General features: G+C 36.7%; 1 long non-coding RNA gene across 1 annotated transcript; it reads left to right on the plus strand.

Moving 5' to 3' along the window:
* The first annotated feature begins 4,522 nt into the window (after nucleotides 1–4,522).
* LOC115414886 (uncharacterized) lies at nucleotides 4,523–21,755 on the plus strand. Its single transcript, XR_003934725.1, has 3 exons — nucleotides 4,523–4,533; nucleotides 4,665–4,667; nucleotides 21,628–21,755. It is a non-coding gene; the product is annotated as an uncharacterized LOC115414886 (long non-coding RNA).
* Nucleotides 21,756–27,812: the final 6,057 nt, after the last annotated feature.

Here is a 27,812-nt window from a genome sequence, read left to right on the forward strand (position 1 = left end):
AAAGTATTCACCACTATTGGATGTTTTCCTCTTTTATTGATTTTACAAATGGACTCATGGCAATTTTCCAAAACTTCATAAATAAAAAGCATAATGAACAATGCATCATGATCTAAAGTGATATGGAACTGAAGGTAAAAATCAGATCCATTTTTAGTCATTTTCCTCATGGGTACATATATAAATATATGTATACATCAGAATACATCATTAGTACCAGAGGGAAATGTGTAAAATTACAGATGCTTCAACAACGACCAAAAAGATAATAATTAAAAAAAGAAAAGAAAATACTGCTCAATGCCAAAGTGAAAATAATCATCTACAAAGTAATATAATTTAATAATAATCGGAGGTGGCAAAAGTACTCACATTCTGTACTTAAGTAGACGTACAGCTATTGTGTGGAAAAAGTACTCTCGTAAAAGTACAAGTACTGATTCAACTCCTTTACTTAAAGGTGGGGTATGAGATCCTAGAAAAATGGTTCCAGCAGCCACATTTTGAAAATACTCAGTTCAAAAGTCCAAACCCCTTTCTTCAGACGTCGCTCCAAAGCCACGCCTCCAGAGTACTGGCATGTGCAATGCTTGTTCCCGAAGGTTCACGAGCGCTGCACAGCAACAATTCGCCGGCTGAGGCCCCGGCCCCAGCTCCGGCTCCGACACCAGCTGAGGCTCCATCCCCGGCTTTGGTCCCGTACAGCCCCGCCTCGGGCTCCGACGCCGACTACGGCCCCGGCTGAGGCTCCGTCTGGCATATCCGTGCATACCTCATTCAGTCTCCTCTAACACCCCTGCTCTTACAGAACAGCCCCAGTTCAGACCTGTCTCACTCATGTTACATTTCCCAGTGGTTTGTATCAGTGAATAAACAGTTTGCAGGTGAACTTTCCATCCTAATAGAACTAATATAGCCAGGTTCTGGCTACGTTTCCTGTACAAGCGCTACCAGCCTCTGGGAACGCAGGATTCATGCTCGAAGAGGGGTATGCGCAGAGGGGGGAAGGAGGGGGGCAGATAAGTTTGATAGACATATCACCGTTCAATCATTTCGAGTGGGCGCTCAAAATGATTGGATGGTGTTTTTTCAGTCCTGTCTGTTCCACAGGTGACTAAATTTTTAGATTCTTGTGTTAGAGCATTTAATTAATTAGTTGTAATCAGGGTGTGAAGGGGATTTTAAGGAATATAGTAAAAAATGCTCCAGGAAAACATCTCAGACCCCACCTTTAAGTAAATTAAAAAAGTACAACTTCTCAATTGTAATAAAGTACAAAAGTATTTTTTTGCCATGAATGAAACAAAACTTATTTAACCAGGCAAAATCATAAAAGTTTCCATTTTCTAATTCCACAGTGAATGGTACTGACCAGAGTCCTGCACTAGGTCTGGTACCCGACAGGTAACCTGCAAAAAAATGCAGGGACGGGTTTAAAAAAAAAAAAAAAGAAAGAAAAAGAAAAAGAATTTTCATTGGTATGGGCAGGGGTAAAATTAAATGAAATGCGGGTGGGTAGTGGGCAAGGAAGTGAAGAAATACAAGAAGATTTATGGATGAAAATAATTTGCAGGATATTTAATGATCCGTGGTTGAGCCACAGCCGGTTTATTTTATTTTGAAGTGAGCTTCACCTCTGTTTATATTCGACCACAGACGTCATTGAGCAGCGGATATTTGAGATTTATTGATGGTGTGTGTTTTACACAAAAATAAAGCCCTTAAAAGTGAGTTACTGTGTAGACCATGTGTTTAATCAAGGGTCAGGTCACGATATTCAGCTTTGTGGGTACTGGTGGAAAAGTTTGGAAAAGGTGTACCCATGTAGGACTCTGGTACTAACCCCATGCAGAACTCTGGTACTGATCCCGTGCAGGACTCTGGTACTGAAGCAACATATTTTAGGTACTGTCCCATCTGTTTAGTTTGAAAAAGTAACGAGCCAATTCTGAGATGGTAAGGAGTATAAAGTACATATATTTATGCAAAAATGTAGCGAGTAAAAGTAAAAAGTTGGCAGAAAAATAAATACTCAAGTATAGTACAGATACCTAAAAAATCTACTTAAGTACAGTAATGAAGTTCTTCCCATGTCTGATACTAATCCAACAGAGGTCCATACAGTTGATTCAAACAGTGAAATGCAGATCACCTGAGGGCAGTGAATGCATCTCAAGTGATTGTATAAAGACAACGGAAAACTCCATTTTGAGTGTTAAACATAGTCCTCTGCTAAACAAACATGGTGCAGACTTGTACAAGCTGCATTGTTTGTCCTGTCGTGTTGACATTGGATATTAATATTGATTCTCTCCTTTAGTGGTAACTCTGGCAACCAGATCTGTACATACTTTACTGCCCATGCCCATCTACTATTCATGGACCGATTTTCTTGCACCAAATGCAAAACTCCAATGCATTGTGGGTGATATACAATCCTGAAGCGACCAGTTTTGTCAGCTCACTCCCTCAGCCTTTCGAGGGTCAATTACAACACATTTTTCAGAGAATTGGAATAAGAGGAGGGTGAGTGCTGAGGTGAAGTCAGTGAACAGAACTTAACCCATAAAGACCCAAACATCCACCGCTGACCAGAAGCTTCTACTTATCTGAACTGTTTAAGAGCTGTTGATCCAATAATCCTATCAATACATGTAAATAACTGGTGTAAAATACAGTTTGTCGTCTTTTCATGGTCATCAGATATGACCCATTTGGACGTTCAGAGGGTCTGTAGTTACCATAGAAACACTGTCATCTTCTCCAACATAAATTCACCAGTAAAACTCATGGAGTTGGATCAGTGACGGTGGATGGACACACTGGTTTTTATGTTTAGTTAATGATTGGTTTCACTGAAAAAGTCACTTTTATTCAGTTTTCTCTGTTTCTAATATAATTACCTTCAACTTTAATCTGAGCTTTTATGAAGATCTACATCAGTGTTTTCCAGCCACCGTGCTGTGAGAAATCATTAGGTGTGCCGTAGAAGACTATCCAGTTTCACCTGATTGGTACGCCACGTGAGCGACGTGATACAGATACATACAACTGCAGAATTCTACAACAGTGAAAGTGATGGTGAACCACCCCAATGCAATGCCTTCTGTTCATAAACCCCACCCCCCAACTAGTGATGCACGGATCAGCCGGTCACCCACGGGACCCACAGATTAGACTGGGGACGGGGTGGGGGGGGTGCCTCTATTATACTATTATATGAGGGACCTACAATGTCGCCCCCGCATCCCAGATTTCCTCGCTTCTCCCCGGGGGAGTGTCCGATGACTGCTGCCAAGGAGTTCCCCATTCTGGAAAACAAAGCTATTTCAGTTCTGTTCTGTTTCTCCACAACCGACTATCTATACGAGGTGGGCTTTTCAAGCATCACTGATATAACGACGAAAAAAGAGATGGACTCAGAGCTGTCGAGGAAGATCTGTGCGTTTCTTTCTACAATTCCAGCAAGAGTATCAGCTTTGTGTTAAACAGGCCCAAGTTTCACACTGAGGAAGTAAATTGAGACTAGATTTACATTATATTTCAATAAATATACTTTTTGTGACATTTTTGTTCGGTGATGTGCCTTGTGATTTTTCTAATGTGAAATATGAACAAAAACGTTGACAACACTCATCTACATTATCAGTAAATTACATACAGGAATGATTTTCACTGAAAAAAACAGAAAATATGGAAGATAATATGGAATAAATAGTGATAAGTCACTTCATAAAGGTTCAATACAGAGGAAAAATTAATTTGGAAACTACCACAAAAGTAGCGCTGGGTCTGTTTGGGTTAAACTATGGACGCTGCAGTCATGTGAGTGAGTGGGACAAGACCCACCCACTTTTTAGGCCCAGTAATATTGGACCCACCCAATTTTAACACCTGCGAACAATGGCATTTTCAGCACATTCCGTGGCGCTTGGTCTTTTAGGGAATGGTTGGACAAACTCCACACCACGTTTTTGCTCCTACCCTGTCTGCCGTGCTGCGCTGACTCAAATCAATTCCGTTGCAAAAACTCCGTATTCCACGTTTTCACTCCTGTTACTCTGTCAGTCCCAGGCAGGCTACCGTTGTATACAGTGATGGGAAGTCTGATTCGTTTAACTAATTCAATTCTTTTGGTTCATTTGTCTGTTGTGAATCGATTCATTTAATTCATCAATTTAAAAAAAACATCCTGCGGGTGTTTGTCGCAAACTAGCGGCACCAAATTGCCAACCATATGCTTATCCCACTGCACCACTTGACATGCTTATGTACCAATAGGTTTAACCCTTAATATGTCTCCTTTGATGGATGGGGGATGTCTGGATCCCCAGAACCCCCTTTTAAGTTGTCCCACCCACATTGTTTTTGCTTCCGTCATCCATGGATTAAACCTCTGGAACAAAGATTTGGACGACTCAACCAATCCAGCCTTTTCATTTAGTTCATCTGTTGGTGGTTTGTCTTCACCCAGGGGTTTTTTGGATTTGTTTATTACCCCCCCCCCCCCCAAAAGGGGAGGCAAGGGGTATTGTTTTGGTTCGGTTTCTTTGTTTCTTTGTTTGTTTACAGTGTAGCAACAAAACTATTAGTTGAATTCATACCAAATTGGGTTTATAGATTGCCAGTGACCCAAAATACATCTAATTACATTTTGGGAAAAGTAGGTCAAAGTTCATATTTTTAATGAATTTTTAAAATCTTTTTTCTTCTCCCATTTACTTATAATGAGCAAAACTTCACATGTCTATAAAAACATCCATTTAGTTTCAATTTACTTCAAACTTGACACATAGATGCAGTTGATATGCTTGTTCCCTCTTGGTTTGGTGCTCAACACATGAATGTAATTCTGATTTGGACCAAAACAACCTAATAATGATTTCAGACAAACTTGGAGCTCTGTGTTTGTAGCCAGAACTGGATCTGACCTCAATCTAACCCAGCTACCTGGTGAACTCTGCAAATCTGTGTTAAGCAGGATCCTGTACAGACTAGGATGCAGCAGAGCATGAACCATACTAATGTGTCATACATATAAATAAACTCCAGCCCAGAAATGAAGGCCTGGTTTCTTTGTTTTCCACTCCAGCCACATCTGACCAATAATCAGCACTAGTGGAATGTAACAAATATTTGTACTTTGTTAGTGTACTTAAGGGAATTTTTACATCTCTGCACTTAAGTAAAAATAATAATGCATACTTTTGTTTTACTGTCAGATTTTGCAGCATTTATCTGTACTTTCTTCTCCACTACATTTCTACAGTTAATGCCATTAAGGCGGCCATACACTGTGCGAGTTTAGAGACGATTTCTCACTCGTGCGACTATTTCTGGGATCGGGCCTGATGTGCCTCTAATCGTGCTTTGTGCAGTGTACATGGGGAAGGGAGAAGCCATTAACACCTCACGACCACCTCATGACCAGCAATCGTGTGTTCGCAAGGAAAACGGAGCTCTTTGAAATCCTGCTCGCTCCTCGTGAGGGTATTGCACTGTCAAAGCAGTCCCACAAGCCGATGTGCCTCAAATTCTCACACTGTGCATGTGTGAATACGATATTAGCCAGCTACTGTAAGCTAACTCTAAGCTTACAGTAGCTGGCTATTGGCCTAGTGCAGTTTAGCTTTTGCAGCTTACCTCTAGTTCCCTTTGCTGTAGGACTGACAGCCCATACTGTCCACGTCTGGCCAACCAATTCCTGAACCAAACACATCGTTGTCTTTTCTTCTTTTTCGATTCCCCGCAGATAATGGCACATATTGCCAAAGCAGCTCGTTGGTTTTTGTTTAGCACTACCATTTCATGACTCATGCCAATACACAGTCATCTATGCACTTCCAGATTCCTTGGTATTTTAACGCTGTATTTCTGGATACAGCACTCGAACGTGTGGTGTGTCCTCTGGTGTATGGTCCTACAGTGTGAGCAGTCAGGTCAGATACGAGCATAGGTCCTGTGACAAACAGCTGTGTCACTTAAGTACCAAATACCGACACCTGTGCTCACTTAAGCACTTTAACTTGCACGTGTAGTTTACAGCACAGCACTTTAAACATATTTGCACAAACAGTAATTGCACGCAATTGGTTTTTTAAAGTAGTTTATTGATTTTATTGTCTTTCCTTTTCAGTTTTACATCCAGTGGTGCTTGTATTTTAATTGATTGAGGATTGCTTGGCCCTGGAGAAAAGGAGACACAAATTAAGACACAAAGATAAAGTGCAATATAAATGTGCAGTATTTAAGTTTAGTTTGTTTAGTGTCTGTGTGAGTGGATTTTAAAGTGTTTTAGTGAATGGTGTTTTAGTGTTTGTGCTTACCCTGTCCTTGTGTCCAGGTCCGTCAGCAAAAAGAGTCTCAGTGTGAACAACAGCCCTTAAGAAGGTTCCAGCCTGGACCAAGCCAGGGAAATGTGTGGGGGAGTCTGGAGATGTATTTTATTGGTTTATGGGTTTTTATTTAACTTTGGTGTTTAGATTTAGAGTTTTAGATATTTAGCTTGGGTTTTAGATAGGTTATGGTTGTGGGTTTTAGTTATGGAGGTTTTAGATTAGTTTTAGCAATTTATGTTGAGTTGTAACTTCCCTATGGAGTTGTAGTGGTTTTAGCCAGTTAAGTTGAAGAGTATAAAAGGCGCCTATTTTCATCAGTTGTGGTTCGACTGCTGGAGAAGACACTGCTGCTCCAACCTCCACATGCACTTGCACTTTTTTAGGCATTTGCACGTTTTAGCCTTTGCACTTTCAGCACTTGCACTTTGTGTGAAATAGATAATATTGAAAATATTTTTTAAAAAATTGTGGACCACACCATCTCCTGCCTCTGCCTCATCTCCTTCCTCATTTCACGGACCTCCACCCGCTAAACGGCCAGCCAACATCACAGGTCCGTACAGTGTGAGAACATGAATCGTGAGCCTGATTTTACGATTGATTTGCACAGTTTGAGATGGAGCTGCATGCAACGATCGAAATAATCACACAGTGTATGGCCGCCTTTACTCGTTACATTTTGTGAACACAATTTCCTCCAGTTCTTTCATGATAAAATAGTTCTCCTACTGATTGTGTTGTGGCATTGTTTCCATTGCATCAGGTGACTCTGTTAGCTCCAATGTCGCAGAATGCACATTTGGTAGATGAATCTTCTTTTCAATTTGTGTGGAAAGTGCAGATGTCAAACTAAGGCTATGTTCAGGCTGCAGCTAAATGTGGCCCAAATCTGATTTTTTTTTTTGCTGCCATTTGACCTGTATGTGACCTGTTAAAGACAGTTTGAACGGCACAAATCGATGTTTTTTTTTTTTTTTCAAATCCGACCCAGGCCACTTTCATATGCCGTCCTAAATCCGATACATATCAAATATTTTGCAATGTGACATCAGTCTGAACGACCAGGTCACATTTATCCGACCTTTGCGTCATTGAAATGCCAGTACAGCCCGACTGCAATATGCTATGAATGTCTTGTCGTGAGAGTGTTACAGAGAGGCGGTCACATATATATTTAAACGTTCTTCTTGTCATTCGAAAATTATGAATGAAGTCTGTGTCGGTGAAGCCGCTAACATCACTATCCCACCACTCCTGACTCCGACTCTGCATCCAAATACTCTGTTGTACAGACGTAGCAGCCGTTACACCACAAAAGGCCAGAGCAAAAAAAACCTGGTTCTCCTCTTTTCTAATCTTCTACTTAAAATTATTTGACTGTAACGTTGCTGACTTCTGTTGTAGAGAAACTTTATCAGTGCCACACACACGCCGATACGAGATGCCTCCATATTTATGTAACACTAATTGTAAAGGAGGATAAACACCTGGTAGTAGTAATACACCAATATCTAGAATCCAAGTTCTAAGAGGAGGATGGTAAGTAAAACACAACAACTCTATACGATAACTGGGTGTATTTATTCACAACCCAAAAAAATATCAAAAAGCACTTCTTAAAAATAACTGTGCTGATTCATCCCTAAGTTATTCTCATGAAAAAAAATAAACCAAAAACACAAATTCAACACTCAAAGAAAAAAAATAAACTTAATTGGCCAATCTCAAACAATTGTACCCGGGTACTTGAATTAAGTTTGTTTTTCTTAATGGTAAAAGTAGGATCCTTTTTGTCAAAAGTTATTTCAAGTTCAGTTCAGTCAAGTCAAAAGTTCTTTTTTTTTTTCCTTAGTCACTTTGGTTCCTTTTTCTTCCCTTTAAGTTCAGTCTTAGCTTTTAGTTAATTAGGGGGCCCCCTTATAGTTATTTCTCTTTTCTAAATCTTATCTGGAATCCACGTGGAAAGCTGACGAATCCAAATCCATGGACTGTCTCTGTGACTCCTCTGTGTGCAGCAGCAGTGATGAGCGGTGTGGCCCCCGCTGACTGGAACACCTCAGACTGCAGTCGTCCTCTATCAGAAATCGACCATAAAAAAAAAAAAAAAAAAACCTGCATAGCGTACAATTTAACCTCAGTTAACCCTTTCATGCTTATTGGTCACTACAGTGGACAGTTATTCAAAGCTGTTTCCTTGTATATCCATGGGTTTTGTTGTTTTAGTTCCATGTCAGCCAATACAGTGGACGCTTATGCATCATCTCATACATTGACATTCATATCATTACTGTAACTTTGCAGTTCTTGATAAACCTGATCAGTAGTGACATGTTTTAGTGTAAATTAATTATTTGTAAGACAAAAAGAGGTTTTGTTTTTTTTTTGCATAGTATCTCAATGAAGAGAGTAATAACTAGCATTAGAATATGTTAAAATGTGAGAAAACATCAGATTAGCAGCATTAAAAATGTTTTTCTGTCATTGTTTTCATATCACTTTCTGATATTGGGTTTTAAACACATTTCTATACTTCAAAAATTAAATGCATGGACATTTTTGTAACTCCATGAAAAAAAAAAAAAAACCTCGGATCACATTATTTTGTTCATGCCTAAGGAGGAATAAAAATACCCAAGACAAAAAAATCTAGACTAAGGTTCTCATAATTAATGCATGAAAGGGTTAAAGTCCAGTATTCTTCACACTATGCAGCATTAGCAGGATCTTAAACACTCATTTCAAACTTATATCAGCTTATTGCTCACACAAATACTCAAAACCTTAGAACATTAACATGCCTTTAGCTTAAATAAAATTATTCACAAAGCTATCGTTTCTGCTAAGAAAACAGTTCACATATGAACTTCTCAAAATTCACATATCATGAATTCAACAGTGCTGAGTTTTTTTTTAAACACCTCACGTTTCTCCGATTGTTTTTTTTTTTTTTTTTAAACAAAATATCATCTGCACTCATGAACCTTCTTTACGCTAACAATGAAAGAAAAGCACACTCACCGGAGAACCGTCATGAAACACATTGAATAGTAGTCCTCTTTAATCCTCTGGTAACAAAAAATATTTAGGAACAAACTTGCTTCTTTGGAATTACATTTACTTCCGTAAACACTTTCTTTTTTTTCATAGTTTATTTACAAAACATCGTATACACATAGACCAGAATTTGACATGGAGAAAAAAACACAACATAATGCTCGAGGTGAGGCAGGAAGAAATTAAATACAATTACATAAATAGGTAAATAAATAAAAAAAAAAAAAAAAAAAAAGTAAAGGAGTAAACAAGAAGAGAGAAAAAATAAATAAATAAATTAAAAATAAATAAATTAGATTAGATTAGATTTAATTTATTGGTCCCCGTGGGGAAAATTCATCTTCACTGACTGAAAACATTACAGGAAAAAAAAAAAAAAAAAAAAAAAAGACAGTAATATTATACAGCACAGATGACAACAACAACAACAACTTAAATTCGTCACATAAGGCTTTAGTCTTCACAGCTTTAGGGTTAGTGCAAAAGTTAAGTGTGTCTAGATAGGATTTCAAATAAGATTTAAAGACCACAAAGCTGGGTTTCTGATTGGCAAATTTGCTTGTATTTATATGAAATTTAGCTACTAAGGAAATGAGATTAAGAATAAACAATTTCCGAACAGGCAAATCAGCAATAAAGAAACCAAATAAAATATCTTCAATTTTGAAGTTAAAAGAAATATCCAGCTTTCTTTTTAAAAAAAGATTGATATCACACCAAAAAATTGGACAAAAGGCACATTCCCAAAACAAATGAGTTAATGTTTCATCCGAATTATGACAAAATGAGCAAAAAGGGTTGACATTGATCTTCTACTTAATCAGAGCTGAATTAGTTGGATAACACCTATGGAACAGTTTTAAAGACACCTCTCTCACTTTATTTGAAATAAAAAACTTCTTTGGTAATAACCATACCTTTTCCCATTCCACATCAGAATATAAATTACTCCAAAAAAAGATGGAAGCTGGCTTACAAATTGTATCCCTTTGAATCACTTCTCTAATGTATTTATTATTAGTTTTTTTTACTCAAGAATGGATCTAAATTTCCTATGTATAATTCTGATTGCGCAATTTGAGGGGTACTGCCATAAACACAGTGCGTGCTGCATGGTCACGTATTACATCAGGACCTCTTTTGGACATGCGGGTCACTTCAGGGTCGCATTCAGTTCATACTGAGAACTGATAGAAGTCACATTTAATTTGTAATATGAACGAGCACACAAAAAATTGGATTTCACAAAAAAAATCCAAATTGTGCATTAAGACCTGCTGTCTGAACATAGACTAATACTTTGAAGTCGATTGTGTTGAAAGGGCAAGTAAAACCAAACTTATGAGACGCAATAAAAACAGAATTTTTCAAGATAGTGTCATCACATTGGGTGCGCGTTCAGAGCAGGAAGAGATGGTTAAAAACAGGCATCTAAGGGAAGTTCTTGCAAGCAGGAAGTGCCTGCATGAAAAAAAAAAACAAAACATATCACCGTATTTCTATTGGTGGAAAATTGCATCACATGGACCAATCAGAGAAGTCCATACTGCGTAATTTAGCTGCTGCACGACCAGGGGAGTTGTGGAAGTAATGGCAATGGAAAAGAGACAGCAACATTAGTGAACTTTTCAGACACATGTACATATTTAGCATTTTTTGAGTGTATAATTGGTGTGTAGTGCAGTGTGAGTCTAGTGTAGGTGATGTTTGTTTTGTGCATCTGAAAAATGCTGTGAATACACACTTAAAGACTGTAACAGTTTTGTGGATTCAAGATGTAGAATCCATTTGTCTTTGTCCATCGGCTATTACAACATAAAAGTAAGGCGTTACTCAGTGAGTTTTAGAGGTGCTGGAATGTGGTTTATCTTTTAATGCTGTACAGACATTTCACTTGAGGACCATAGTCAGACCCAAGGCCAATAATTTGACCATGAAAATGCTTTAATAGCTCAAAGACAAAAAGCCAAGGGCAGTATTCACCAGCACCTAAAGGCAAAGTACTTAGAACAACATAAAGATCCTAAAGCTACAGGAGTCGTGCCTGTTATTTATTGATGTTTTTCCTGAGTAACTGAATGTTTAAGAACCAAAAGCAGCTCTTAAAAGGTTGTGAAGATTGTGAATTAAGAAAACACTGCAGAATTAGACACATTCTTACAGTACTTTCTTTACTGGAAAATGGAAAACTCACAAATTGCCATAATACAGATATTCTGTTTGCAATTATCACAAATGAAAGAATGGAGGAAGGATGCAGAGAAGAATGGGGAGCAATTCTGCTTCTAATAATTATCACATTGTTGCTGATATTTTCCAATTTGTAATAATTGAGCTTTGATTTTACAGGATGGATCGTCCTTGTAAATACACAATATGTGCAAATGATTACAGTCTTATTGTGGTAACCTGAGTGATTAAGGATGCACACAGATGTTAACATTCAAACTCTTTACTTCAACAGAATGCTAAGAACACTTCACTTGCCCGCAGGTAAAACAATACGTGCCATGACCTGAATGTCCACAGTGTAACAGGTGTGAGTCACTGCATCGCAACAGACAAGGGTTCTGGGTTACGCCCAGCCCTTGATAATCAGTAGAGAGGGAAACGCTCTGCAACACTTAGGACTTCCAAAACCTGAAACTACAAATAAACTATAATTGAAGGTATGGAATTTGTTCACTTTCACAGTCAGAATACTTCATTAATCCCAAGGGGAAATTTTTGGGTGTTTCAGTCGCTCCATTCAAGTATAATCAAAAGTAGCAGGAAATAATTATCAATACAACAAAAAAGCAAAATGAATGAATAAATAAATAAATGAATTTATTATTATTATTATTATTATTATTTATATATGTTTATATTTGTTTATGTATGTATGTATGTATATATATATATATATATATATATATGCATATATATATATGCATATATATATGCATATATATATATATATATATATGCATATATATATATGCATATATATATGCATATATATATATATATATATATATATATATATATATATATATATATATATATATGCATATATATATATGCATATATATATATATATATATATATATATATATATATATATATATATGCATATATATATATATATATATGCATATATATATATATGCATATATATATGCATATATATATATGCATATATATATATATATATATATATATGCATATATATATATATATATATATATATGCATATATATGCATATATATGCATATATATGCATATATATATGCATATATATGCATATATATGCATATATATGCATATATATATATTGCATATATATATATATATATATATATATGCATATATGCAGGGTGGGAAAGCTAAATTTACAATGAACATTTAGTTGTTTTTTCTCAGCAGGCACTACGTCAATTGTTTTGAAACCAAACATATATTGATGTCATAATCATATCTAACACTATTATCCATACCTTTTCAGAAACTTTTGCCCATATGAGTAATCAGGAAAGCAAACGTCAAAGAGTGTGTGATTTGCTGAATGCACTCGCCACACCAAAGGAGATTTCAAAAATAGTTGGAGTGTCCATAAAGACTGTTTATAATGGAAAGAAGAGAATGACTATGAGCAAAACTATTAGGAGAAAGTCTGGAAGATACTATTAAAGAAGAATGGGAGAAGTTGTCACCCGAATATTTGAGGAACACTTGCGCAAGTTTCAGGAAGCGTGTGAAGGCAGTTATTGAGAAAGAAGGAGGATACATAGAATAAAAACATTTTCTATTATGTAAATTTTCTTGTGGCAAATAAATTCTCATGACTTTCAATAAACTAATTGGTCATACACTGTCTTTCAATCCCTGCCTCAAGATATTGTAAATTTTGCTTCCCCACCCTGTATGTATGTATGTATATGTGTATATATATATATATATATATGTGTGTGTGTGTGTGTGTGTGTGTGTGTGTGTGTGTGTGTGTGTGTGTGTGTGTGTGTGTGTGTGTGTGTGTGTGTGTGTATGTGTATGTATGTATATATGTGTATGTGTATGTATGTATATATGTGTATGTGTATGTATGTATATATGTGTATATGTATGTATATATATATATATATTCTTGTATTTTTCTTTTATTGTTGGTTTTTCCCCTTTAAGTTTCTTTGGAAAAAAGCGTCTGCCAAATGCGTAAATGTAAATCATGTGACTAAAACAGACAGAAAAGTAAACATGGAATGCCTAAAAGCACTGTTTTTGTCAGTACAATGCCATAGATATTGACGTAAGAACTGAAGTAAATTTGGTTATTATCAAGAAAACATGGAAAATGTCTGAGTATCAGCTCTTAAATTAAACTCTTATGAGCTATTTTTCTTCTTATCATTATATTTGTCCAAACAAAACGTACCTTTAGTTGTACCAGGCATTAAAATGAACAAGAAATTGTAGAAAACAAGGGTGCTGGTCTAATAATTTTTTCCCGTGTGTGTGTATATATAGACAAAAGAGTGACAGCTAATATGTTATGCTTCTTCTCACTCCTTTTCGAATATAACTTTTTTCTTTTTTGTGTGTATTATTATTTTATGTTTCCTTGAATTTTCATTTCTATATTATGTTGTGCAAAGAAGTCAGTTAGTAGCAATTAAGAAGCTTGTATCATTTCCATTTTCAAAATAAATCAATTAAAAAAAAAACCCAAAACCTATGTACCAAAGTACTAGACACTAGAAGCACTCGGAGAGCGCAGACCTCCGCCAAGGCTGATCAGTGGCCCCCCCCGTGGGCCCCCCACCCCCGATCACCACCAAAATTTAATCATTTCTTCCTTATCCCATTTCCAACAAACCCTGAAAATTTCATCAAAATCTGTCCATAACTTTTTGAGTTATGTTGCACACTAACGGACAGACAAACAAACAAACTCTGGCAAAAACATAACCTCCTTGGCGGAGGTAAATATATTATCAATATGATAGTCAAAGAAATATACATAATAAGTGTGCAAGAATATTGTTGTGTGTAATTATTATTATGCAGTTCTAAGGTGGAGCTGAACAAACACAGAAGTTTATTCTGGTAACAGGAGGAGAATATCAGATATGCATCAGGACATGAAACTCTGTACATATAGTTTTTTTTATTATAATATTCTGTGTCAGTAAAAATGTTCTGGGTATTGATTCGTAACAAAATACATCTTATCAGTCTTATTGATATCTTGGGTCTATCCACACCTTATCAAGCCTTGCTCATCATCAGTTGGTTGCCACAGGTAATGTCCTTTTGTTGTATCCCCATCTGGACTTTGCAGATTTTAACAGATTTTGATGATAACATTGTTAAAAACGGATCTTTCTCTCTTTCTGTTTGTCTGCATTGAAATAAGAGGTTTCTCTCCACAGTGACCTTTTGCTTCATATTTGTTGAGGGTATTTATAGCCCAAACAAGATCAATTGTAAAGATTTGTGTGACCTGACCTTTTTGTTGCTCTACTATGATGTCAAATCTGAAAATGATCACATAATGTACTCTATGTACATGTGAAATGAACCATGGAATGCCTAAAGCACAATCAGGTTATGTAGTGGAGACAATGTTTTGGCTGATGTCAAATAGAACTTGTTGGTCATAAAACTGACATGTTAAACATTATGATCACACAGCAGCTGTCCTTATAGTTTCTTTTTTTTTTTTAATGTTTTACAGCAGGGGTGTAAAACATGTGGTCCATGGGCCAAAACCAGACCGCCAAAGTTTCCAATCTGGCTCAAGGGATGAATTTGCTAAGTGTAAAAAAATTACACTAAAGATCAAACAGTTCAGGTTCCACATATAGAACAATGTGATCACAAGTCAAATTACACCTATAAATAATGACTCCAAATTTTCTTCTTAGTTTAGTGTGAAAAAATTACATCATGCCTGTAAATGACATCTACAAAATTCTCTTTATTTTTGTGCAAAAAATAAAATCTTACAATTATGAAAATATTTACATTAACAAACTATCCTTTGACAATAAAATGTGAATAACTTGAACAAATATGAGCCTGAAAAGTCTGAAGAAAATTAAGTACAATTTTAACAATATAATCCCTTTGTAGATCCGTTCAGTAATGCACATGTATTAATGAGAAGTTGAGGCACAATATTGTTAAAATTACACTTATTTTTTCTTGAGATTTTTTTTGTTTGTTTGTTTGTTTTTTCAGGTTATTCACTGCTTTTTTGTTTGGGTAGTTTGTAAATATAAATATTTTGATAATTTAATGGGGTGTTTTTTTGCAGTAAAACAAAGAGAAAAAAAATGGATTTGTCATTATTTATTTATATTATAAAAGCCTAGTGGCCTCTGTGTGTGTGTGTCTGGAGATTCACACAAAATCCGTACAGAGCTGAGGGCTGCATTTTTGCATACTTCTGTATTTTTGATCAAGGAACAGACTAGTGAAAATGGCAAGTTGATAGGACCAATATTTTGGGAGATATTAGTAATTTTGGAATACAATAGCCTTACAATCACGTTGCTATGCCCAGAGTGCTTTGGTGGGGACTGCTGGAGAAATGTGGTACAGCATGCATGAATACACAACAGCATAAAAACTACCACATCTACAACTCGTGGATCCCCACAGGTCAACGCACTAGTATGTTATAATACTATTATTTTACTGTTCTGGCCCACTTGAGATTATTTGGTGCTGTATGTGCCCCCTGAAAGAAAATGAGTTTGACATCCCTGGTTTACAGTGAAACCGTTTGGGTAGTTTTTATTGGAGTTTTCACTTGGTACAGGACAATCATACAATGCTGCTTAATGTTTACAAACAGGTCTTCTATACATACATGAAAACTATCAAAAATGCTTCAAAGCGTGGAAGTTCTTAAGGCGAAAAAATAAAATAAAATAGATTGAAAAAAAAAAAATACTAGAAGGAAGTAATTCAGCTGTCATCCTGCTGACTGGCAGTGATAGTTACGTAAGACCAGAAAGGTTCCGAAACTGGTGCTGTGGTCCCATCCCCGTTGTTAACCTTATGAAGCACACATTCATATGAAGCAGTCTTTATCATCATGTTTACCCATTCTTTAAACTATGGGGCTTTAGGGGCTTTCCAGTGTTTAAGAATAATCCTGACTGCCACTGAGACCCCAACCATGATAACAGAAAATTTCCTGTTTGATATGCTAACAATCTGTCCTTTTCACCCAGTAAACACAGGTTTGGACAGAGTGTACAGTATGGGTAGTTTAACATTAAAGGAGGTTGTGTTGTGTCACTGGATGGCACAGGTGCAATCATAAGCACATTGCTACTGGCTGTGATAAATGATATGTGAAGCTGTCATATACACTGGAATCAGTTTGATTGATTATGCAGTCATTTTATTCATTAATACCTCAAATTGATCCCCTACATACAAACATTAGGTAATTACTCATACATAATTGTCTGCTAATGATTCAGACACATTGTCCAGAAAAAAGTCATTTAACCCATAAAGACCCAGCACTACTTTTGTGGCAGTTCCCAAATGATTTTTTCTCTCTATTTAACCTTTCTTAAGCAATTCATCACCATTTATTCAATGTTAGGGAAGCTATTTTGCAAGCGTACATTGTAAAACGACACATAGTTCAGCATGGCAGTAGTTAAAAAAAACTAAGTTTCTATGTATATGAAACCAAATATGGCCATGGTGGGAGTGGCATATCGCTATTGGGGGTGGCGCTGGTGGGAGGGTTGTCCATGGTGGTGCCGACCACATGACATTTGTAATGATCACACATCTGCAAAGCGTTCGAGTGCTGTCAGGGCGAGCCAATCAGAGGCAGCGATGGCTGCGATGTCATGACATGATCACTCCTTCAAAGTAATTCAGGATGAAAGAAAAAGGGACTGTCCATATATATTCATTCCTTACATTAGTACCATTACTTCATGGTACCTAACAAAGCAGGTCCACTCACTGTTCATGCAGAGGTGGACCTTACAGACCCTGGAGACCACATTGGACCTGAGATTGTTGACTCACTGGAACTGTTGCTTTCACTGTCTTGTAATATGTGTGGAAATTACCAAAGTTGCCCAATAAAGGGTTAAATACATTTCACTCATATCACTTTTAGATAATTCTAAACAAACACATATTGTTTATAAAGAGGTATTGACAGTAACCTAAAGTCCTTGTGACAAGTGTGAACTTTTTTAATAAACCAGAGCTTTGGAGGAGTAAAAGTTTTACCAGTTATTGCACTAGAGTTGTAAAGGAGATAAAGTAGTTAAGTAATATATTCAGGAACCCTGAGAAGTGGGGAGGACTGATGGCAGGTTACTTTGGCTTCATTCAGACTGCAGGCACATGTGGCCCATACATATCAAGGTTAGATTGTCCATTTTGCAGCAGCATTTCACATTAAAGTTTTGCAGCAGTAATAGTGCACATATCAAAAACAAAAATAACCTCTGTCCATTTCATAATCATACACATATTAAAAAACTAAAATAAACTCTGTCCTTTTCATGACAATAATACACATATCAAAAACAAAAAGAAACTTTTCGTTCCATAACAATAATGCACAAAGAAAATAAACTGTCAATTTCTTAGCAGTAATATACTTATCAAACATAAATTATTGCCACGTTTCCACTACGTGGAACCGGCTCGACTTGACTTGGCTACCAGATACTATTCCTGAAACCGTTTCCATTACGGGATACGACCGACTTTAGAGTACCTGGACGTCATAACGATGCGGCGAGTTACTTCCGTGTCGTCTGCTAATTAGAGTCACTGATAAAGTCGCTCGTTGCGTGTTGTCTCATCAAACTCATGCTGAATTTTTACGTCGGCCACCAAAGACTGAATCTCCTGACTGAATGGTGTAGTTTTGCGGGCTGTCGTCATGTGGATTAATGTACCGCTATATTTACTGTCAACTTCTGCGTCTGTTTTTTGTAAAATGGCGGGTTACAGAGAAAACTGTCTGACCAGTCAGTGGTCTGCAGTGTTTATTCGTCACGTTTTAGTATCTGGTCCCCAGTCTTGGAACCTCGGCGGAGGTGATACCAAAAAACTAGTACCAGGTACCTGATTCCAGGTCCTTTTTTGTAATGGAAATGCAAAAAGGTCGAGTCGAGCCGAGCCGAGCTGAGCCAGTACCACGTAGTGGAAATGTGGCCTATATCCAATTCATAACAAATACTCCTATAAAAAAAGAACAAAAACATACTCTCTCCTTTTCATAACACTAATACCCATATAAAAAATAAAAAGTCACTGAAATCTGACAAATGTCATAATTCTGCGTCCCAGGAGTGTTACTTCCGTAAACACAGTGCGTGTCTGTGTGGTCACATATTACGTCAGGACCTCTTTTGCGCATGTGGGTTACTTCAGGGTCGCATTCAGTTCATACTCAGAACTGATAAAAGTCGCATTTAATGTGTAATATGAACGAGCACACAAAAAATCAGATTTCACAAAAAAATCCAAATTGTCCATCAATACCTGTTTTCTGAATATAGTCTTAGACACCACTTTACACTGGTGTGTATATGAGTCCTCCCTCTATGTATATGTATATGTATATATAACATGTGAATGTAAAGTTTGAGATTGTTGCTTAAACACAAGCTGTAGTTAAAAATAAAGTTGTCCTCTGAAGAGGGGTGGTGGTGGGGAGGAGGGTGTAGTGTTTTAGTAATTAAAACTAGTGATGGAATCTTTAAAGCTACACTGTTTAAAAGCTAGTTGGCTTTGTTGTGCATGCTGACCAGTACACCACTGTGTCATCTGTGTAAAAACAGACATTTTTATAGTGACACGGCTAGTTTATGTAACAGTTTTCATACACGAAGAAAGGTCAGTGTGTTTTACATGAATAGAAGGAAGATACGGAGGGAAATAAAAGCAAAGTGCTGAGTCAAGAAAAGATTAGGATATTAAAAAACATGTTCAGTAGAGAGTTTAGGATAGGCTGCTGTGTGTGTATTAAGATGGGTAACATGCACAGACTGAATTTTCCAATGGGGATAATAAAGTTAACCATTAACCTTTAAGATACATTAAATCATAACAGAAAAGAATTAAATAATTTCATAAAATCTATATTAAAATGTTTAAAAGAATATACAGTCCTCCAGACTTCAAATGTAATATAATTAAGACTTTACTATAATTAAAGTGTATAAGTTATAGAGCTAATTTATAGGCACATTCAACCTGGAATTAAAAACATACATTTGGGTCAAATATAGGCTCTACGGGCAGTTTGCTGTAGTTTTTTTTTTTTTTTTTTTTTTTTTTTTCTCTTGCATGTTTAGTCATAACTCTTGTGTCTACTGACCTGAATACATAGATCTAGAAGTTCTATGTGGCTTATATTCCTTATCACTGTGTCCTGGGCCTGAACTATTCAATCATTTATAGATTAAAGCAGAACTTTAAAATATATTCTGTAACTAACTGGAAGACCATATTTAAATTTTAGAAGTGGTGTAATGGAGCGGAAACGTTTTGATTGACATTATTAATATAAAAAGTCAGTAGGAGTAGTCCCATGACTGACCCCTGTGGGACACCTTTAGTGACACTCGGAAAGTTGGAGTTGAAACCATCTGCCAGTACAGATGGTTTCAAGCCTTATTTATAGAGTCACAATCCAATTCATCATCAGCACTATGCCACACAGTAACCATCTCCTCCTCCATTGTAGCAATTTCAATATAAACACAAATTAAGAGCGAGAAATGATTATAATTATCTAGTGTTTTGTTTTGTGCCCTTATCTAACTGTGTCATTTGTTAAAGCTTTTATGGAAAGTTGAGGGGCAAGAACGCGTACTCTCTGCTGCTTCATTTTCCTGGCTTGGAGTGTTGGGCCACGATTATCATTTTACTCATAGTGTGACCTCATTCAGTTGTGGCATATGTATTAAAGGACAGTGAATCAATAATGGAGCAGAAGCAATTATAAACCAGCTAATTGCAGATGCTTTTTGTAAGTCAATTGACTAAGTAGCCTTCAATAACAACAGCACTCGCCAAGGAAATTAAGCATGCAAGTGGAATGGGAGGCAAATGTCTCCGAGTGATGATTCAGTGCATCAGACCTGTATCTGTGTATGTCCATCTCTCAGTCTTAATGGCCTCTGTCTTTGCCAAGAGCTTTTAGTATAAAATTAGACTAGCCGGTGTCCACACAGTTTAGTTTGAGCTCTAAGCTATTGACAGAAATGCTGGATGGTCATCATCATCAATATCGCTCCAGTGAATGCATTAAATAAGGCACATGCAAGACTAACCATTTCCAGCCACTAAACATGTGAAACTAGTGCCCATTCTGATTTAAAAGAATAACTTATTCAAATCACCGAACCATTAGTAAATGTGTCCCTCATGCATTGTAAGCTGCTGTAAGACATTAAGAAAAGCAGTATATTAACAGAATTTTCAGCCCAGTGTGTTCGACTCATTCCTTATTTAAGATGCTTAAAATGCATCAGCACTGCAGAAACCCATTTGTCATCTTTCCATGCTTAACTTAATTTGCATTTTTTTTTTTTTTTTTTTTTGCTGTTCTGAAAATCAACATGTGTTTTCACCCACTGCTGCGTTATTTGTAATTTGTAGTATTAAAAATTAGACACTCCAAGGTGGGAAAAAGGTGGTGCCGACTGATAGAAGGTGGAATATGTTACATTTTGGCCACAGGCTTTGGCCCAATCCCAATTCACCCCTGCCCCCCAGCCCTTGCACTTGGCACTACCCCTTGAAATGGAGCTGCAAGGGGTAGGGGTTGAAACATTCTCCTATGAAATGAGACAAGCCTTTGAGACCTGTTGCGTCATCAGCAGTCATCGATGTCGCTATAAACAGATGTGAAAACTTTGTTTCCGAAAGTATTCCCCATGCCGTCAGCAGCTGTAACCGTCTCTGTTCCGTGGGCTTTGGTCATCTTTTTGCGGCTATCAACTATAAACCACAGAAATACAATCTATAACACATTGAAACAGTATTAAACGGTCGATCAAATGATTAAGTTGTTTCCGAAGAAAATACATACATTTGTGTGTTTCTTTCCATCACACTGCTGCTCTTTTTTTGGTTGTGTTTACCTCCATCTTGTCAACAATTCCAACAGAATTATGGGAAATTTCTCCTACCCCTCCGTTTGTAGTGTGGTCCTGAAATATCTCCATTTTGAGGGCCAAACAGCCCTATGCCTTAGCCCTTCCCCCCCGTCTAATTGAGAATCTGGACAGCACTACCCCTTCACGTGTATGTGCAAAACTGAGGGGTAGGGGTAAGGGGGGGGGTAAAGGGGTGAATTGGGATTCAGCCTTCATGTCCATCATATTTTATTTATTACCCCGCCCCACGAAGGTGAGGCAAGGGCCATTGTTTTTGGTTTCGTTTGTTTAATATTCTAGCAGCAAAACTACTGGTTGAATTCATGCCAAATTGGGTTTATAGATTGCCAGTGACCCAGAATAGATCTGATTACATTTTGGGAAAAGTAGGTCAAAGATCCAATTTTCTGTGAATTTTTAAAATCTTTTTTTTTATTTATTTTTTTATTTACTTATAATGGGTGAAATTTCATATGTCTGTAGCAGCAAAACTATTGGGTGAATTCATACCAAATTGAGTTTAAAGATTGCCAGTGACCTAGAATGGATGTGATTGCATTTTGGGAAAAGTAGGTCAAAGTTAAAATTTTTTATACATTTTTTAAATATTTTTTTTTTCCATTTACTTATAATGGTAGAAATTTCAACTGTCTATAAAACATGAATTTTGTTTCAATTTACTTCAACCTTGGCACATATATAGAGGCAATTGATATGCAGACATCAGCACACTCATAGACATGATGACATCAGATGGATCGATGTCAAAATAAAGTACAATACATGCGAGGGGCGGGGTTTGATGTGTTTGGCACCACTTGTTTAATCTATTACATTGCATTTTGGTTTTTCATTATATTTTACTCTCTCCATCATGAACGCAGATATATTTTCACTCATAGTATCTACAAAATCTACCAAAAGACGATGATGCTTTTTTAATTCATTATTAATTTCATACTGCTACCCCACAAAGAAACATAATCCAGTTTGGTTTACTGGGCCACCGATAAGGGGGGGGCGGGGGGGGGGGGGGGGGGGGGGTGAACATGACAAGTTTATGGGGCCCAGCATTTGTGGGGGGGCATAGAGCAGTGGAGGGGGTCCAGTGGATACAGGTTAGAAGTAGTGAAAATGTCTTGTAATATCCGCTGTGTAATAGAGGCACAGAAGTTGGGAATCGGACGTTGAAAGTATGTTAAGTTTCAGTTTTGTTTCACACAAGCATAAGTGACTATATGTGTGGACCGCAGCCCCCCCCCCCCCCCCCCGCTCCAACAGATAGACAAAATACTAAATTTTATGAAGGGTCCACAATGTTTACCTTTCCTGGGGTCCACAATTGGTAGCAGGGCCCCTGACCAAACACCAATTTATTCAGTCTTAAATGCAAATTCCATTCTATTCAATAATTCACAGTTCAGGCTTAACCCTTTATTAAGCAAGTGACTATTTTTGGTAATTTCCACACACATTACAAATCAGTGACAGCAGCAGTTACAGTGAGGACACTGACAGTTTTTATATATACTACTTGGATTTCAATTTTTTTGGCCACTTATGGGTAAGGAACCAAATATGGTAACTTCATTAATGTGGATTTTCTACATAACAATACTTTTTTTTTCTTATTTCACTAAGTACTAAAGTCTTGTTATGTCCTTTAATAACACATTAAGGTTAAAATGTTGAATTCCAGAGTATTTCTGAGTGCCCAGTAAAGGGTTAACTAATTATAAGGAAAGACACAAATCTGGGTCTGTGTCATGTTTTCACCGTGTTCCGGAGCGTCACTCAAACAAGGTCAACGTAGCAAGGTCTGCTCCAGAGATAACAAAACCCCCGTAGCAGAGTCTGAGATTTACAAGTCTGAATGCATAAACAAAGTACGCACTGGAATATTTTCAATTTATTTTCTTAATTCACAAAGAGGTTAATGAGGTGGTGGAGATGACTCATTCTCATGTTTAGGCCAATGACAACAGTCATATGTACGGACCTAAATGAATGAGCACAGCCTTGTTCATAAAGCACACTAATTGAGGTGGACAACAATGAAGGCATGGGCGGAAAGAGGCTCAAGGTGAAGAAATGCAGCAGTAATTGTTGAATAGAACTGTACATCACTCTAGATGTAGAATGAGATGTTTCAGCGAGTGGCCTTCAGGGTCCATCCGGAAAGGAGTTTTAGACCAGCTTTGATTTTTGTGTCTTCTTTAACTACAGTAAAACTCATAACAAGGTCAAAAACGATACATGTAGGAACAGATAAAGCTAAACAAGACTTAAAAGGGTCATATTTTGCTAAACCCACTTTTATTAGTCTTTGGTTCATTTATTTGTGTATTTGGACCCTAATAGTTGCTCTTTTCTACATAACAATAAAAGATTTTTGATAAATTTCACAAAAGTAATAAGTCTTGTTTGGTCCTTTGGTTGATGGTCTACTACATACAACAGACATAAGGTATCCTGTTACCCCATCCAACTCTTTAGCCTCGGAAACCCTTAAGTTGTCGTAGTTTGCTTCTTAATTGATCTTGTAAATAAAGTGATTAGGATAAGGCTTGCTACATAATCTGTGAGAACAGAGAAATTTGTTTGTCTTAAAGGGGTAATATTTTGCTAAACTCACTTTTATTAGTCTTTGGTTCGTTTATTTGTGTATTTGGACCCTAATAGTTAATAAAGTTTGAATTTGAACCCTCCAGGTGCTGCAAAGCTATCTTTATATTCATTCTGGCAAAAATCTAGTGGATTTCTACAACCTGTTTTAATTCTTGCCAAATTTGTTACGTTTTATGACTAGTTATGTCACAACATTTGCACGTATAAGGTCAAGACTTCTGACGAGCATTTCTCTGAGTAAAACATAACATTTGTCAGCAGCAGCAGTTGTAGTAAAAACTAAAAATATGTCCAAACTTCGAGCCGATGAACTAAAATGTTCAGTTGTTGGTTGTATTAACAAACACAAGTGGCTGAACAAGACAGAGAAGCATGGAAGGGGTGGGGCGTGAAGTGGCTCATTTGCATTTAAAGGGCCAGCGCTCAAAATGACCTTTCTGGTGTCATTACTCAGAAATAGGGTTGAAGATGGACCTGTGGAGTTGAATTAATGAAGAATTCAGACCCAAGCGTAGCATTTACAGTTTATCTAGACCACAGGGAAATGTTTTAACATGCATAATTTTATGTAAAAAAGCAAAATATCACTCATTTAAGGGATGCAAGATGAAACATGACAATGTGTGCAGAAGGACTTTTTTTTACTATGGTGTACAGGGTGGGGAAGCAAAATTTACAATATTTTGAGGCAGGGATTGAAAGACAGTGTATGACCAATTAGTTTATTGAAAGTCATGAGAATTTATTTGCCACAAGAAAATTGACATAATAGAAAATGTTTTTATTCTATGTGTCCTCCTTCTTTCTCAATAACTGCCTTCACACGCTTCCTGAAACTTGCGCAAGTGTTCCTCAAATATTCGGGTGACAACTTCTCCCATTCTTCTTTAATAGTATCTTCCAGACTTTCTCCTAATAGTTTTGCTCATAGTCATTCTCTTCTTTCCATTATAAACAGTCTTTATGGACACTCCAACTATTTTTGAAATCTCCTTTGGTGTGACGAGTGCATTCAGCAAATCACACACTCTTTGACGTTTGCTTTCCTGATTACTCATATGGGCAAAAGTTTCTGAAAAGGTATGGATAATAGTGTTAGGTATGATTATGACATCAATATATGTTTGGTTTCAAAACAATTGACGTAGTGCCTGCTCAGAAAAAACAACTAAATCTTCATTGTAAATTTTGCTTCCCCACCTTGTAGTTATGAGCATTTATGTTGCTGCATGTTGAGTTACAGGGTCTTAAAAATATGGAATTTTGAAATGCTGTTTTCCCACACCTTAAAGTCTGGAATTTTGTGCGAAAGTTTTAATGAAGTATGGAAAAAAGGTTTCTGTCATAGTTAGATTTTGAGTATGCCCAAAGGCACATAATCATGTAAGAAAAGAAATACATGAGGAAAACATAAAAAACTTGATATGATTTCACTAACCGGTCGGTACAGGAATGATTCTAATGAAACTTGTTGGTGTGATATCCACGTACTTTTGTGATTTTCATATGTTTTGAAAACGTTTCTGTCAGTAAAATATAGTTTACTGTGAGTTATTCATTCATTCATACATTTATTCAGATGAACTTTTCTACTACACACAACAGGTACAATTTCAGCCCAAAAAAGTAGACACAGAATTATAAAATAACATAAAATCAAGGTCTTGGAGAAAAAAACAGCAGTGTTGGAAAAAGTCCAGAATTTTTATTTGGATAAAAAGCAAACACCCCGAGTTACCAAAAAATAAATAAATAAATAAAAAATTAGTAGATAAGAAAATAAGATAAAGATAATATCTTCTGGTTGGATTTCAGATTTGTGTTTTAATTTTTTGAGTTTTAATATCTTGCATTTATTCTTATTTTACTAGTTTTAGTATATCCTGCTTTTGTATCTAAAACTTTATACAGCACTTTGGGCACTTTCTGTTGTTTTCAATATGCTATATAAATAAACTTGACCTTGATAAGTAAATAAAAAATGCTTGGGGAGGTACAAAAGTCTGTTTCAATAAAATGTCCATCCGACTGAGTGCAAAGGTTTATAAGGTGATATCTTCCAAATTTTGCATTATTCTCTTGAGTCCTTCACCAGATATGTTAAAAAATGAACTGAAACGATTTTGGGGGCTAAATGTCAAAGGTCAAGGTCAATGTAACTTCATGGATTGTTATGTGGAAAATCAATGTAAATGAAGTTACCATATTTGATTCCTTAGCCTTAAGTGGCACAAAAAACCCCAAAACAAAACAAGAAGTATATATTAAAAAATGCAAGAAAAACACATGTAAGGCCAAAGGAACATGTATTCAAGAACATTAGACCAACATGAGTGCTGATCCAGCCACATTCTCCCTTTGAACATCATTCCTTACATTAGTACCATTACTTCATGGTACCTAACAAAGCAGGTCCACTCACTGTTCATGCAGAGGTGGACCTTACAGACCCTGTAGAACACATTGGACCTGAGATAGTTAACTCACTGTAACGCTTGCTGTCACTATCTTGTAATGTGTGTGCAAATGACCAAAAATAGTCACTTGCCCGCTAAAGGTTTAAGTCTGTATCCAGCCTGAACTGTGAATTATTGAATAGAAGGGAATTTGCATTTATGACTGAATAAACTGGTGTTCGGTGACAGACCAAAGATCTTACAAACCAAACTGGGTTATGTTTCTTTGTGGAGTAGCAGTATGAAATTCATAATGAATCAAAAATAAATAAAAAATTAAAAAACATCACCCTTTGGTAGATTTTCCTTACATTAGTACCATTACTTCATGGTACCTAACAAAGCAGGTACACTCACTGTTCATACAGAGGTGGACCTTACAGACCGTGTAGACCACATTGGACCTGAGATTGTTCCCTCACTGTAACTTCTGCTGTCACTGTCTTGTAATGCATGTGGAAATTACCAAAAATAGTCACTTGCCTGATAAAGGGTTAAACCTCCAATTTTTCAGTGATTTCAGTTGTAGCAAAATGTTTATCTACAGACTAAAACATGTTCTGTGCAACATATTCAGACTCATTTATTTCCAATAGAGTTGCTAACCCAGTCTTGCTCTATAGTATTTAGTGCTTTTGTTGCCTAAACTAAATGACGTATGGGACACCAACTATCTGTCCCTGGTGTCAGAGTTGTGTTTTGTTCTGCTGCCATCCTCCCCATTCAACAAGACTGAAATAAATGGAGGCATTAATCACTTCACAGAATGTGATCTGCCACTGATTAACTCACATGCATTCATACACACTGCAAACTCTGGAGAATGGGTTCATTTTCAGCCGACAGTGTTCACTAAGTTCAATAGGTTCACAAAAAACCAGCATTTAACCCTTTCATGCACAGTGGTCACTCCAGTGGACAGTTCTTCTCCAGCTGTTCTCTTGTATATTCATGGGTTTTGTTGTTTTAGTTCCATATCAGCCAACACAGTGGACACTTATGCGCTATCCCATAATAATACACTTACATTCAGACCATTACTGTAACTGTACTGTTGTAGATAAACCTGATCTGCACTAACATGTTTGAGTGGAAATCAATTATTATCTGTTAGAAAAAAAAGTTTTGTTTTGGGGTTTTTTTTGCATATTATTTCCATGAAAAGAGTAATAACTAGCATTAGAAT

Source organism: Sphaeramia orbicularis, chromosome 3, assembly GCF_902148855.1.
Source record: "Sphaeramia orbicularis chromosome 3, fSphaOr1.1, whole genome shotgun sequence".
NCBI lineage: Eukaryota > Metazoa > Chordata > Actinopteri > Kurtiformes > Apogonidae > Sphaeramia > Sphaeramia orbicularis.